The 12,543-nt window shown below is 34.4% G+C and overlaps 1 long non-coding RNA gene and 1 pseudogene across 3 annotated transcripts in view; both read right to left on the reverse strand.

Moving 5' to 3' along the window:
- Positions 1-12,543, reverse strand: part of LOC150034965 (pyrophosphate--fructose 6-phosphate 1-phosphotransferase subunit beta-like) — a 108,494-nt pseudogene that overhangs the window by 93,685 nt on the left and 2,266 nt on the right. The window contains exons 6-10 of the transcript XR_016530472.1: positions 1,726-1,831; positions 1,497-1,561; positions 1,049-1,164; positions 329-437; positions 27-196 (exon numbers count right to left, since the gene is read on the reverse strand). The product of XR_016530472.1 is annotated as a pyrophosphate--fructose 6-phosphate 1-phosphotransferase subunit beta-like (transcript). The remainder of the gene's footprint in view (positions 1-26; positions 197-328; positions 438-1,048; positions 1,165-1,496; positions 1,562-1,725; positions 1,832-12,543) is intronic.
- LOC150034967 (uncharacterized) lies at positions 2,514-10,052 on the reverse strand. Of its 2 annotated transcripts, XR_016530690.1 has the most exons (6): positions 9,972-10,052; positions 7,084-7,242; positions 4,228-4,520; positions 4,089-4,141; positions 2,610-2,771; positions 2,514-2,533 (listed from the first exon to the last, which is right to left on the reverse strand). It is a non-coding gene; the product is annotated as an uncharacterized LOC150034967 (long non-coding RNA). The 2 variants fall into 2 exon arrangements; XR_016530689.1 differs by having other exon boundaries at positions 2,522-2,771.

Consider the following 12,543-nt stretch of genomic DNA (forward strand, 5'->3'; position numbering starts at 1 on the left):
TAAAACAAAAAGAAAAAACAATTACTTGAACATTGCCGTGTGGATCTCTTTCGAGCAACAATTGTTCTTGGATTGCTTATGGGAAAAATTAAAAAAGGTGGTGAGATTGAGTAGTAAGTTTCTTTTTCCATAATTTATCCTCATCTATAATATCATGGGCAAGAATTTCATTAAGTTCCGAAATAAGCTGCTGCACCTATAGAAAGCGGGTTATAAATGATATCAGCTCAAGAATGACATATTGATCCCGAGAATCTTGGGTTTAGTGGATAGTGGGCATACACCCAAAAGACATAAGCACAATTAGTTACAATAACAAGAGAAATACCTCCAGAATGAAGTCAATCAGACCCTCGGGAACAAGTACAACACCATAATTAATAACCAAGTTCAGAACATTTACTAATTACATGGACAATGTAGTCTGTAACGTTTTGGTAAGCTTAGCCGCAACCTGCAAAACACATTGTAAATTCGATGTACCCTATAAACTAAAACTATATTAATAAATGAGTCAACACTCAACACACATTATTTTTTTGTCTGGAAATTTTTTCGCCTGCATACATTCAAAACTATTAAATCTCCATGAGTCAACTACAACAAGGTGGTCGAGAACAAAGTTTTCAAAGCTGACAAAAAAGGCATCCGATATCACTTAGGCAATTGAATATGATATGGGATGTCAATACTTAGTTCCATTGCACCATATTAAAAGTTTCAACCTAATTCCATGAATCCTTTGTTTATCACAAATTTTTCATGTTTACCCTTAAGTTTTGTTGGATATTTACCATTCCATGTAAAAATGCAAGAACATGAAATTCTAAAACAGGATATATTAACTGACTCAACATTTTTCAATTTTCATGGTTACATGAGAGTATCTGTTGCAGAGATTATTAGTTATTAATGAGACAAAGTCTAGTTCTCAAAGAGAATAAACAACCCTAGGGTAAAGCATGTGGAGGTAAATGCCCTTCTTGACAAAGATTTCTATCTGGTAAAGCACGTGGAGATAAATGTCCTCCTTGACAAAGATTTCTATCTTAAGTAGTTTAAATAAAGCAACTACCTTTTCTCCAATAATAGTAATATTTGGATGAGTTTGCAAAGCACACTCCAGTGTGATGTGAGAAGCGGCACGACCCATAAGCCGTCCAACTGTGGATATATGTACACTTGCCATATGATAATAAACTTGAAACTTGAGTGAGAAAGAAAAAGGTATCAACATCACAACATCACAACAATGATTGTACAATCTCAGAGAAGGTTAATAAAATTGAGCAGAGAGAAGTGCTCTGTTTTTTACAGATGAAGCAACAAGATGGGCTTTATTATTAATATTATTTATTTATTTATAAATAAATATTTTTAAAAAAGTGGACATATCTGAACTTGAAATACTGATAATGTCAATAATTCAGTTATTATGAAAATGTCAGCACATCAAAACTATTTTTAGTTTCAATTTCATTAAACAAAATGCTTACAGTGGTAATATTTTCCTGTAGATCGAGCATCAACCATTCACATTACCAATCATTTCTAAATATATCTGCATAAACATGAGCAGGGCCTATTAAGAGTCTCATCTCATGAATGCGACATTCCATTTTTTCCTTGAATTCTTGAAGAAACTACTTCAACTTTGCAACAGTCACCAAAGTTGAGTCCAAACGAAAAATGAATTCTAAAGTAGTTACGAAGAGAAATGAGTACCTTGTAAGCAGAATCAAATCCAAAACTTGTGGGGACATCTTTGCATTTGAGATCACCATCAATAGTTTTTGGGCAACCAATCACTCGGGTTTTCAAATTCTTACTCCTAATTTGAAAACAACAAAAAGAAGGGGAAAATAAATAACAGTCTTTGCACACAATAAAAATGGTACCCTAGAGTTATTAATTACTCGACCTTATATTTCTTCAATAAAAATAACATATAATAGCTTATCCATATATGACCATGAGAGAGAGAAAGAGAGAGCAAAAAGGAGGGAGGCAATAAACAAATTTCATAGTTCTGAAAAATATCTAAAGTTTCCAGCGAGGAGACGGGCATTTGTGTTGGAATCATCTCCACCAATTACAACAAGGTCATCCAGATCAAGCTTCTGAGCAGTTTTTTCAGCTTGCTTAAACTGAAAATAGAACTGAACTGTCAATTAATGCCTTGACTACAACTAAGGCGTCCCAAAATGAAAATTCTAGGAAGAAAGAGTTTCAATCTTATCCCTCCCACTGTATATCATATCAAAACCACCCTGATAAAAGAAAAATGCATTTAAATCGAGAATTGCATTCAAATGGAAATCACTTCGCATCAAGACTGCACATATTCACACTAACAATTCTAACAAGTGAAAGCTAGAAATCCCTTTAAGAAAATTAACCTGATTGCGATATGGGTAGATAAATTCTACAGTCAGTTCTACATTTCATGATCCCTGTAGGACCACCCTTGAAACCATACAATGTGCTTCCTTTTGCATGAACCTATAGGTAATCTTCACCAAAATCGTAGAAGCTGCAAATTAGCCACAACTTGAACAGAATAACAAACATTTATTCTTGATTTAAAAATGTGGACACAATGAGATTACCAAATAGTCCAGAAATCACATTATGCCCTCCCGATGCTTGGCCACCAAACTAGACAATTATGATCTTCAATTTCTTATTCACCCTGCACCGAACTGGAATCACTTGGCAACAACCAATCGACGATTGGCCGAAAAGACAAGGAAACAGCTTCGCGATCTCTTCTGCACGCACATATTGCACAACTCAAACACTCTAAAACCTTAAGAAGTAGCAACTGGCCTCAAACGCATTCAGTAAAACTCAAGTTCCAAACAAAAGCGAGATTTACAATCATAAGCAAATCAAGTAAAAGAACAAACAAAACTCAATGCATGTCATTACTCTTCCTTCGAGACATCAATCAACTCAGTTACCAAACAGAGTAAAAAAAACACGTTATGAAGGCTAGAAACTCCAAAAACAGAAGAGAAAGTAAATGATCTATGGATAATAATCACCCAGATTACCAATGGCGGAGCTAGAAGGACCATCGAGGATTTTGAAGGGGGTTTTGAGGACAGAGGGAAAAGGGAGAGGTTGATCGATACGGTGGGCTTGGACTTCGCTATACACAGTAGAAACACAGCCGATCTCTGGCGGAGAAGGTGCAATGATGGGGGAAACATTGGCATTAGCGATGAAAGGCGAGAGAGGTAGGAAATGAAAGATTGAATCAATGAAAGAAGTGGAATATTGAGTGTTCGATAAGGTCAAGAAGATGAAGAAAAATGACTTGACTAGAATAAGAGGAAAGAGCTTGTGGATGAAATGGATGGAGCCCTTGAGGTGAGGATTTGGCCAGCAAGAGACTAGACTTTTTATGGCTAAAACAATGAGAGAGAGAGAGAGAGTTTCAATACGAGGGAGAGATGGATTTAAATAGATTGCTAAGAAGAAAAGGGAATCTTCAAGTGTTACCTCAAAGATAAATCAAATTCCGAACATGCCAAGAGCGAGAGACTAAAAATTCATTTTCGCCCTTTTCCCCCAACCTTTTAATAGCTGTTTTGAATAAATGATATGCTTCAATGATATAAAAAGTAACATTTGGTGTAGTGAGAATGACTAAATCTTTAGGACGCAAAAAGTCTAACTTAATACGTTAATACTAATAGTCCAATCCAATATCATTTCAAAAGATAATCTAAACTCTATTTTATGATCAGACCAAAAAGTTTTTTTTTTTCTCTCTTTTAAACCGTTCAAACAGTCCAAATAGATCAAAACTCCAAACAGTCCAAATATTATTTTATGACCAGTCAAAACAGTCCAAATATTTTCTTATGCATTCATTTAAATAAAATACTAGATCTATGAAGCACAATCTCATATATTGAAATAAAAACATTACCTATGGTTAGCAGCGACAGGAAGAACAGTGCACGATAATAGGAGGGGAACAGCGGTTGTGAGAGAGAGGCAAAAAGAAAGGAAGGTTTGAGATGGGGAAGTGCACAAAGAAGAATATATATCTCTGGTCATATTATTGTGTAACTTACGTCGTCCTATTCATTGTGGTTCCTCGGCCCTGCTAGCCATTTTCTTGCTTGAACTGTACACATTCAAAGAGGGGACAAGCTAAACAAGCAAGCCATCAAAGTTTATAGAGTTAAAAGTTCGAAAGAACTATTAGGTTACCTTGTGACTAACTTAGCACACTTCTAGTGGTAGCCATTGGGCTAAATCTCCAAAAAGAGCCACTCAGTCGAGTGTCAGGTACAAGATTTAGGAGAGTTGTGGACCCGGTCCACGATTACCTTGTCAATGTTGCATGCCTGTACATGTGGCAATCTGCATGTGCCAAGTGTGCCAGATTCACGTGAAGCGAAAAAAACCATAGACCCCGTCCACGATTTAAGTGCTTACTCATTAGTCGTGTACCAAGTCCACGAATCCACCACTCCATTTTTGTCAATGCTTTCGGCTCAATTCTATTTTTTGTTAATAATTATTAAAATAACATTATTTTAAAAAAAATCTTTCAAGTTGGTTAAATAAGAATAATTCTCATGCAATAAAAGATGAAAAAACAGCATGTTATTGTAAAATCGGAGAGCACAACGAAACACGGATATGGAAAATTATAATATAATAATAAATACATATAGTAATAATAATATACAATATAAATAAATGACAAAAGAATATAAAATAAAAAATTGAAATTATAAAAATATCTCCACTAATTTTCCAATTTTTTTGGATTTCTCATCAATCTTCACCACCTAACAAAATCCATAAAATGACCATTATTTGTAGGAGAATTGGCAAGTAGGAGGTAGAATTAGTTAGACACTAAGGATGTGTACTCATAAGACATATAGACTACACGTTCGAAGATACATGGGGTAGTAGGAGAATGTCATTTGGTCTTTTAGGACACGAAGCTTTGGCACTAACGGGTATCTATTATTATTATAATATTTATAATACTCCCCCTTTGATGCCCATTATAAATATAAAATATGGCTCATTAAAGTCTTACTAGGAAAAAATCCCATAAGAAAAAATTCTAGTGAAGGAAAAGAAAATTCTAAGTGTTTATTCAAAATTCCAATATTTATAATACTCCCCCTTTGATGCCCATTATTAAATCCTATGTTGAAGAAAAAGAAAATTCTAAGTGTTTGAAGAGATCTTCTTTTAGTAGCTTTGAGTTGAGCCTTAACTAGTGGTCAAGTGTGAAGTCAAAAAGAAACCATGCATTTGGTGTCAGGAAACATTAACGCATAAGGCTCTAATGACGCTAGGTTTATAGAGGCCATAAGGAATCAAGCATTGAGGCCAAGGACAACCATGCGTTGAGTTTGTAAGGTATGGACGCATGTTGGCCAAAGTGTTGGCAAAGAGGCTTAAACAATGAGCTTGGTCGCTACAGGATAAGCGTGAGTGCTACACGATAGATGAAGCGCTAGACGATGGACATTACGCGATAGACGCAAGCGCTAGACGATGTTGCTACACGATAAGCGGACACGCTGGACGATAGGCATGATGCGTTAGACGATAGGCGTCAGCGCTACACGATGAGCGACAGCGAGATCGTTAACAGCGAGAGATCACTAGACGATGGAGCTGTGCGATGGGGCGTAAGTGCTATGTGATGGGTGCGGACGCTACACGATGGCAACAGCGAGAGGGCTAGCTAATAAGCGACAGCGAGATATTAACTAAACGATGGAGCTATGCAATGAAGTGCAGGAGCTACACAATAGACTAGACGATGGGCCAAGTGTTTATGCGTTGTTGAGGGTTGCGTCACACAAGGCTGATGGATTCACTTGGACAGTTGGCTTATACCGATAGGAGGTTCAGCTTGAGTTAGTAGGAGCTGGACGAATAAAGTTTCATACAAGAAGTTTTATGCACGAGGAAGACAACTCAAACTTCATGCAAGTAGGTGAGTGGCATGGAAGTAGATGAATGGCAAGGAAGTAGGTGGTGGCAAAGCTTGGTGCAAACACTCCAAAAGTTTCTAAAGAAGGAGGTGTCATGCATTGGAAGCCTTGTAAGATGAGAAGGATTGGTTCCTTTGGCCTATAAATACCACCACAAATCTTCTCTTCGGTTCATAACCCGAAATCCTCTTGAAAGAACACTAGGAAGAGTGTTAGAAGGCAGATTCAGAGGAAGCTATGCGTTGATCAAAGGGCATGCGTTGGTAGCAAGACCATGCCAACATCAAAAGGTTCCAAGAGGAGGAGATGTTGTCGAAAGTAGCATCAACTTGGGATGAGGAGTTCTCCCAGAATACTCGTGTGTTTTGAGTGATTTCAAAGCCACCTGAAAACTCTGAGAGTCTAGTTTTCATGGTTGGGTTGCTGGAGAAGAAGCTCCAAGGAATCAGGCTGGAGGGTGAAGAAAAGACAGAAGGGTCGAGTTCTCGGATAAGCTTGGGCCAGTCTTGATGATCAGAGAATTCCGGTCAAACCACGAGGAGTTCTGAGCTGAGATTTTAAGGTAAGTTTCCTGAGACATTTCAGAACAAGTTTGTAGGAGGAAGTATCTTGAAATAAGGCTTACAATGATGAGTAATCTGAGCTTCAAATTGAATCTGTAATTTAGGGTTCAAAAGAGCACCCGAGGAAACCAAGGAACTGAGCGAAAGGTTCCTACCCTACCAAGGTGAGTGGTAATTTCCTTTAAGTCTTAAGCATATCTTTTAGAATATATGTGTATGCTTATGTTGTGAATGAGTAATTTAGAATGAGAATAAAATTATGTGAGTGGGATGGTCTGGGGGTCAATAGGCATAGGAAACATAAGGACCGCAAGAGATTAAGTGTTTATGACCAGTATCACTTTAACTATCTATCGTGTGTGTAGGTAGAATTTGAGAACAAACTCATTATGAGTAGTATCAGTTTAACTATCTACTATGCATGTAGATAGAGTTGAGAACAGACTCATTCAAGGCTGAGGTTTGAGTATTAACCTCGTATTTGTGATATGCTTGTATTTTTATGGGTTGAAATAGACTTAGAAGTTACTTACCACTCACTGAGCTTCTTGAAGCTCATTCTTTTCTTTCATGTTTTCTTCCCAGGTAGCGAAAGATGGGGAGTTCCAGGGTGTTACTATTGTCAAAGTCTACCACAGCCACAGTCACGCTTCCGGGTTTTAGAGTTGCTGATGTAAACGTTGTAATTAAGCCTGAAAGTTGTATAAACGTTAAATTGTTTGTAATAAAATGAGTTTAGTCAAACAATTATTGTTTACATCTTTGACTTAAAGTTTTATGAGAGTAAAGAGGTTCAAATGGGTAGTAGGTATCACAAAATTGTGGTATTTGTGGTCCTTCACGCCTCCCCTCGGGCTTAGGAGGCGGGCTCAGGACGGGGTGTGACAGCTACATCCCAATGTTGTGCACACCAATTTTTCAAAGGTTGCGGTAGGTAATGACTTCATAAATAAGTCTGTCAGATTATCCTCCAAATAAATTTGTTATACAATGATGTCACTATTTCTTTCAAGATCATGAGTGTAGAAAATTTTTGGTGAAATACGCCTTGTTCTATCTCTTTTAATATATCATCTTTTCATTTGGAAAGACAGAGACAGATCGTCCAATCACGAGTGAAAGATTTTGTCCGTACATTGAAAGCTTCTATACGATTACATGTGCATCTAGTGCAGTGGCTTGGAAACAGACAAAGCAACCAAGGCTTTAAACACTTGCTCTACTTTATTTACGTCTTCCTCTCCCTCTCGGTGGTTAGAGTTAATTTAATATACAAAGAAACTAACCAGACCTATATAAATTGACATTAGTTAGCCAATATCGAACTCAAAAACAAAAAAAAAAAATAATAATAATAGATAAACAAAACATTAGTTAGTCAAATTGCTCGTACTTGACAAATTTTATTTTGATCAATCCAATCGACATTAATTCTTATATGCATTTTCATAGTAATAATTAGGATCACTTGCACGTTGCACCTAATTTTTAATAAATAATTCTCAACCAATTACCTTTTTAAATCATATGATTTTTTTAACTTTTCCATGAACAGCTCTACAGCCACCCTTTCACAAAAAAATATTAAACATTCATTCTACAATTGAACCTTCACTAATTACAAGTCCATGGGCTCCAATTGAAGACGTTAATGACGCTAATTACAAGTCAAGGAGGTCACCAATTGATGACATTAATGACACTGAAGCACAGATATATGAAATCAAAGAGAAAAGTCCATGGGTTCGCATGCAATGAAAAAAAGTGTACAAAACTGGAATGAAGAGAGGCTGATGTTGTAATTACAAGAGAAAATTAGGACAAGAGGAAGCAAACAAAGAGAGAACACACCAAAAAGGGACAAACCCTTAAATTTCATATTGAAGTAATGATTCAAACCCTTCAATTTCATATATAGGCTAGGCTTAGTTAGGAATTGTTGTAGCTTTTAAAATACTTGTTGTCAATTGTGCTTTCAAAAAAATCATGTTATAGGGACCAAAATAGACATTATTTAAATTTATAGGTTCATATATAGTACATAAATTTTCATTACTTAATTGTTCAATATTTTTCTAGTTTAAATTACAAATAATTATTTTTTTCTTATTACTTTAAATTATATGGGAGAGAAGGCAAATAGTGAGAGAGGCGAAGGAATAGAGAGCGAAATAATACAAATAGAAAGATAATAAAAAGGAGTTTAACCCCATTTTTATATTAAGATCTTTCTAAATGAAGATTTCTTTTAAATTTTATTTTTATTCATATACTGTCTGGAAACTTTCCTTATTTTTCTCTCTATTAACTCCTCAAAAGAGATGCTTTCTTTCTTTAATATATTTATTTAGAATTTCTATGGTAAAGAAGATAATGAGGTTTAAACAAAGAAAAAATAGACAATTTGAAGATAATGAGGTCCAACTCAGAAAAAAAAATAGAAAAGTTAAACAACAGAAAAAATAATAAAATAAAATCACAGGAGGAAGCTTGATGTTTGTGCTTGAACATGTAGTTTAGCAATTCTAGAATTGTACAGAAGATACGTAACTGCAGAAGGACTTGCATGAAAAAAAAAAAAGGAAAAATAATGGAAAGAAATTGTTTTGATTGTTCAGGAAGCTAGAATCAAAAGCTACAATTGAGGAGATTTGAAAATCAAAGAACTTTGAAATTGATTTTGTATAAATTAAAAAAAAATTAAAAAAAAGTTTCCAAACACTTTGAATCAATTATTCAAAATCACTTTTTCCTACTTTCACCACAATTCTAAACGAAGCCTTAGTCCCTTAAGAGTTTAAACTTTGTATTGATTCAATCACTACTAAGAAAAATCCTGTCAAGGTAGAGTATCATCAATTTTTAATATGTTCTTTTTAAATGAAACGAAAATTTTCATTTAAAACACATTTGGTCTCCATGCAATTAATCAATTTGCATACAGATAAAGGCCTCCACCAACATCGGATGAAAACCTAACCTTAGCAAAAAGAAAAGGCTTAAAACAAATCCCAACCAAAAACATCTCGAGACTCTAGTCGAAAAAGGACAACCATGGTAAATGTTTAGAACTCGGCTATGCTCCACAAAACTTGCCACTTCAAGCCTAAGACATATAGGAGGTTTTTTTGCAAGACGTGGAAGGTATTAATAGTTCCCAAAGAACCAACCAAGTAAATAAATGAACTTTCTATGGGATTTTTAGTTTCCACCAAGAAGTGAGAATGTAAGAATAGCAAAACAAATAAATAGCTACTTCACAAGAGGACTGGGGACCCATACGACTCAAAGTGAACTTTAATATAAACAAGAAAAGAATAAAAATGTACAAAAGAAAATTGACTACTTTGAAAGTAAACAAGAAACTGAACGAAAAAAATAACAAAATGAACCAATCACAAAGATTACAACGTGTACTTACAGAAATGGTGTTTCCATATATTTTGTTTGTAATTGATTTAGGTGCAAGTTGCCCATTGCTATAAGTAAACTGAAAAGTCAAATGCATTCAAGTCAGATAAACATAGATACATCACTATTGTAATTTTCATGGATTATAAGATAAAAGGTCATAATTTTTAACTAACATTTTGCAATAAAAACATTATGCTTCATCAAAAGGTTGCATTTTTACCAATAATTTCATGTAATTAACTATAAAGGTTGCATTTTCAACTAACATTTTGCAATAAAAAAAAAATCACCTTAGTACCCCAATCGTATTCAGGTCCACCTAGATTGTGTGGCTTGCACTCATGACAAATCCTCCATTGACTTGTGTAGAACAAAAAAAGATTATGCAAAAGGCAAAGGAGCATAAGTATAAAATACAAAAAGTTAAAGTGAATTTTTATCTCCACTTGACATATTTAGTCAATTCCAATTCTGATTTGTCACCTACTAACTCAGGACTTTAATTTGAGATTCTATTTTGTAGACGAAAATACCCATGAACTAAAATGTCATCTCCTTTTCTTTGTCCATGCCCTATAGAATCATAAATCACAATCCTAAACAGCTAATCAATCAAAGAATCAATTAAAAGATAAAAAAATAAGTCAAAAAATAAAGATCAACTAGTTTCAAGAAATCAAGGAACAGAAAAGTCATAAACTCAAGTGTGACATAATATTTGACAAAGACTAATTCAAATATTTTTTAAAACAATGATAAAGAGCTGGATTTTAAGATAGAAAAATATTCTAAGCAAGATTTAGAGTTAATATGTGATTAAATCACTCAAATTTAATAAGCTGAAGGTAAAAGATCACTACAACTTTTTCATACCTTTTAGTGTATTCTTCTACTCCAAAACTTGAATTGGGGATAAAGATGAAGTAATTCAACCTAGCAAAAAATTACATGATTAACTAACCAAATACAACTGTCGTAACAATTTTTTATATTGTTTAAACTAACACCCACACTAATGATACACGCACGCAACACTAATGACCAAGTTACTTAACTAATATTTCAATATTTTATCTTTAATGACATTTAGCTATAAACTAAATAATAATACATGAAGTATCAAATTTTAACAAAGGGCAAACAAAAAGAGAGAGAGAAATAGAAGAAAGGAGTATCAATGGAAATGAGATGAAGAAAATAGAAAAATAAAAAGATATTGAGATAAAATAATATGAATGGAGAAAATTAAACAAGAGATGGAGAAGATAGAAGGAGAAACAGATATAAATAAGAAAGAAAAAGGAGAAAGAAAGACAAGAAGAAAGAAATCAAGTGAAATACCATAAGATGGAGAGAGAGAGAGAACTAGCCCTTCGTTTCCCCAACAAAGAAGTCATCTTTGACGATTTCCCATTCCTTCTTTGTCGAGCCGCCTCTCTTCGCCATTCGAAGTACTACCTCTATCTTCCCTTTCGAGAACATACCCAGGCGCCCTCTTTTTCCAATAATTAAAAGAAATACCATAAAGCTTCGTCCGTGATTTTGCCGACCGGCCACTTACAAGACAATACTGAGCAAATATATACACCAATAAAATTAGACATTACAATGAACTCAACATATTCCTAATAATTCATGGAAGAATGGAAACTACAAAGAAGTTAGATATCTCACTTCCAAATATGAAATTTGACCGAGACTTAATTAAAATATCTTATCCAAATTCTGAAAAATAGGTTTGATTTTCAATAATTTGGTTGTTAAGATACCTATATTCATATCACCTGCTCCATTCTTCTTTTAGATCTGAACTTGCATAATTAATGGTAGGATTCTGATCTGACCTCCTCACTTGACAAATGGAGCGGCGTGAATTATAAGACTATGAAGAAGATTAAAGGAAATGTAATTTACTTTAGAAAGAGATCATATTACCATCTAGTTCCACCATTGCCTTCTTGATCATAGGCTTGAACTTACATGCCAAACGAATTCTACCTTTAGAAAGAGATCATCAAATGATAAATATTAAACTAGACTTCATGAAAATGTTCTATCAATCCAAAGCCTTTCCAAATTGTTAAGAGAAAAGAAAGACAAAATACATGATGATACTCCACTTTTGTCCTTATTTTTCTGATCTTACATGCACCTTGACTAGTCTTTATAGTATTGTGTTAGTAACTAGTAAGATACTTAGATACTCAAAAAAAAGAAAAAAATAAACTTTAAGTTTCATCAGCTAGAAAACTGTTGTCTTTTTAATATAGATTGGGGAGTTTTTTTTCATCTTTCATTTTCTTTTCTTTTAGTGAACTCCATTGTTCTCATTTTGGCTAGATTATTGATACTTTGTTTGTCATTTCCCTTCTTATTCCCCATAAAAAATATTCTAGAAAAAAAATTATTTTCTATTCAAGAAAACATGAGAAAAGGAATGCACATTTTCATGAAGAAATCATACCGTGTCTCCTCTCCATGTCCATTAACGAAGTCAATGCAGTTCCGCCAGCCATCCAATCTTTAACTGGAGCAACCAAATTTCCTACATGGTATGCATAACTAACTTATAGGTAATA

The sequence above is a fragment of the Benincasa hispida genome, chromosome 7, assembly GCF_027475165.1.
Source record: "Benincasa hispida cultivar pf3 chromosome 7, pf3_genome.v1.1, whole genome shotgun sequence".
In the NCBI taxonomy this organism is placed as follows: Eukaryota; Viridiplantae; Streptophyta; class Magnoliopsida; order Cucurbitales; family Cucurbitaceae; genus Benincasa; species Benincasa hispida.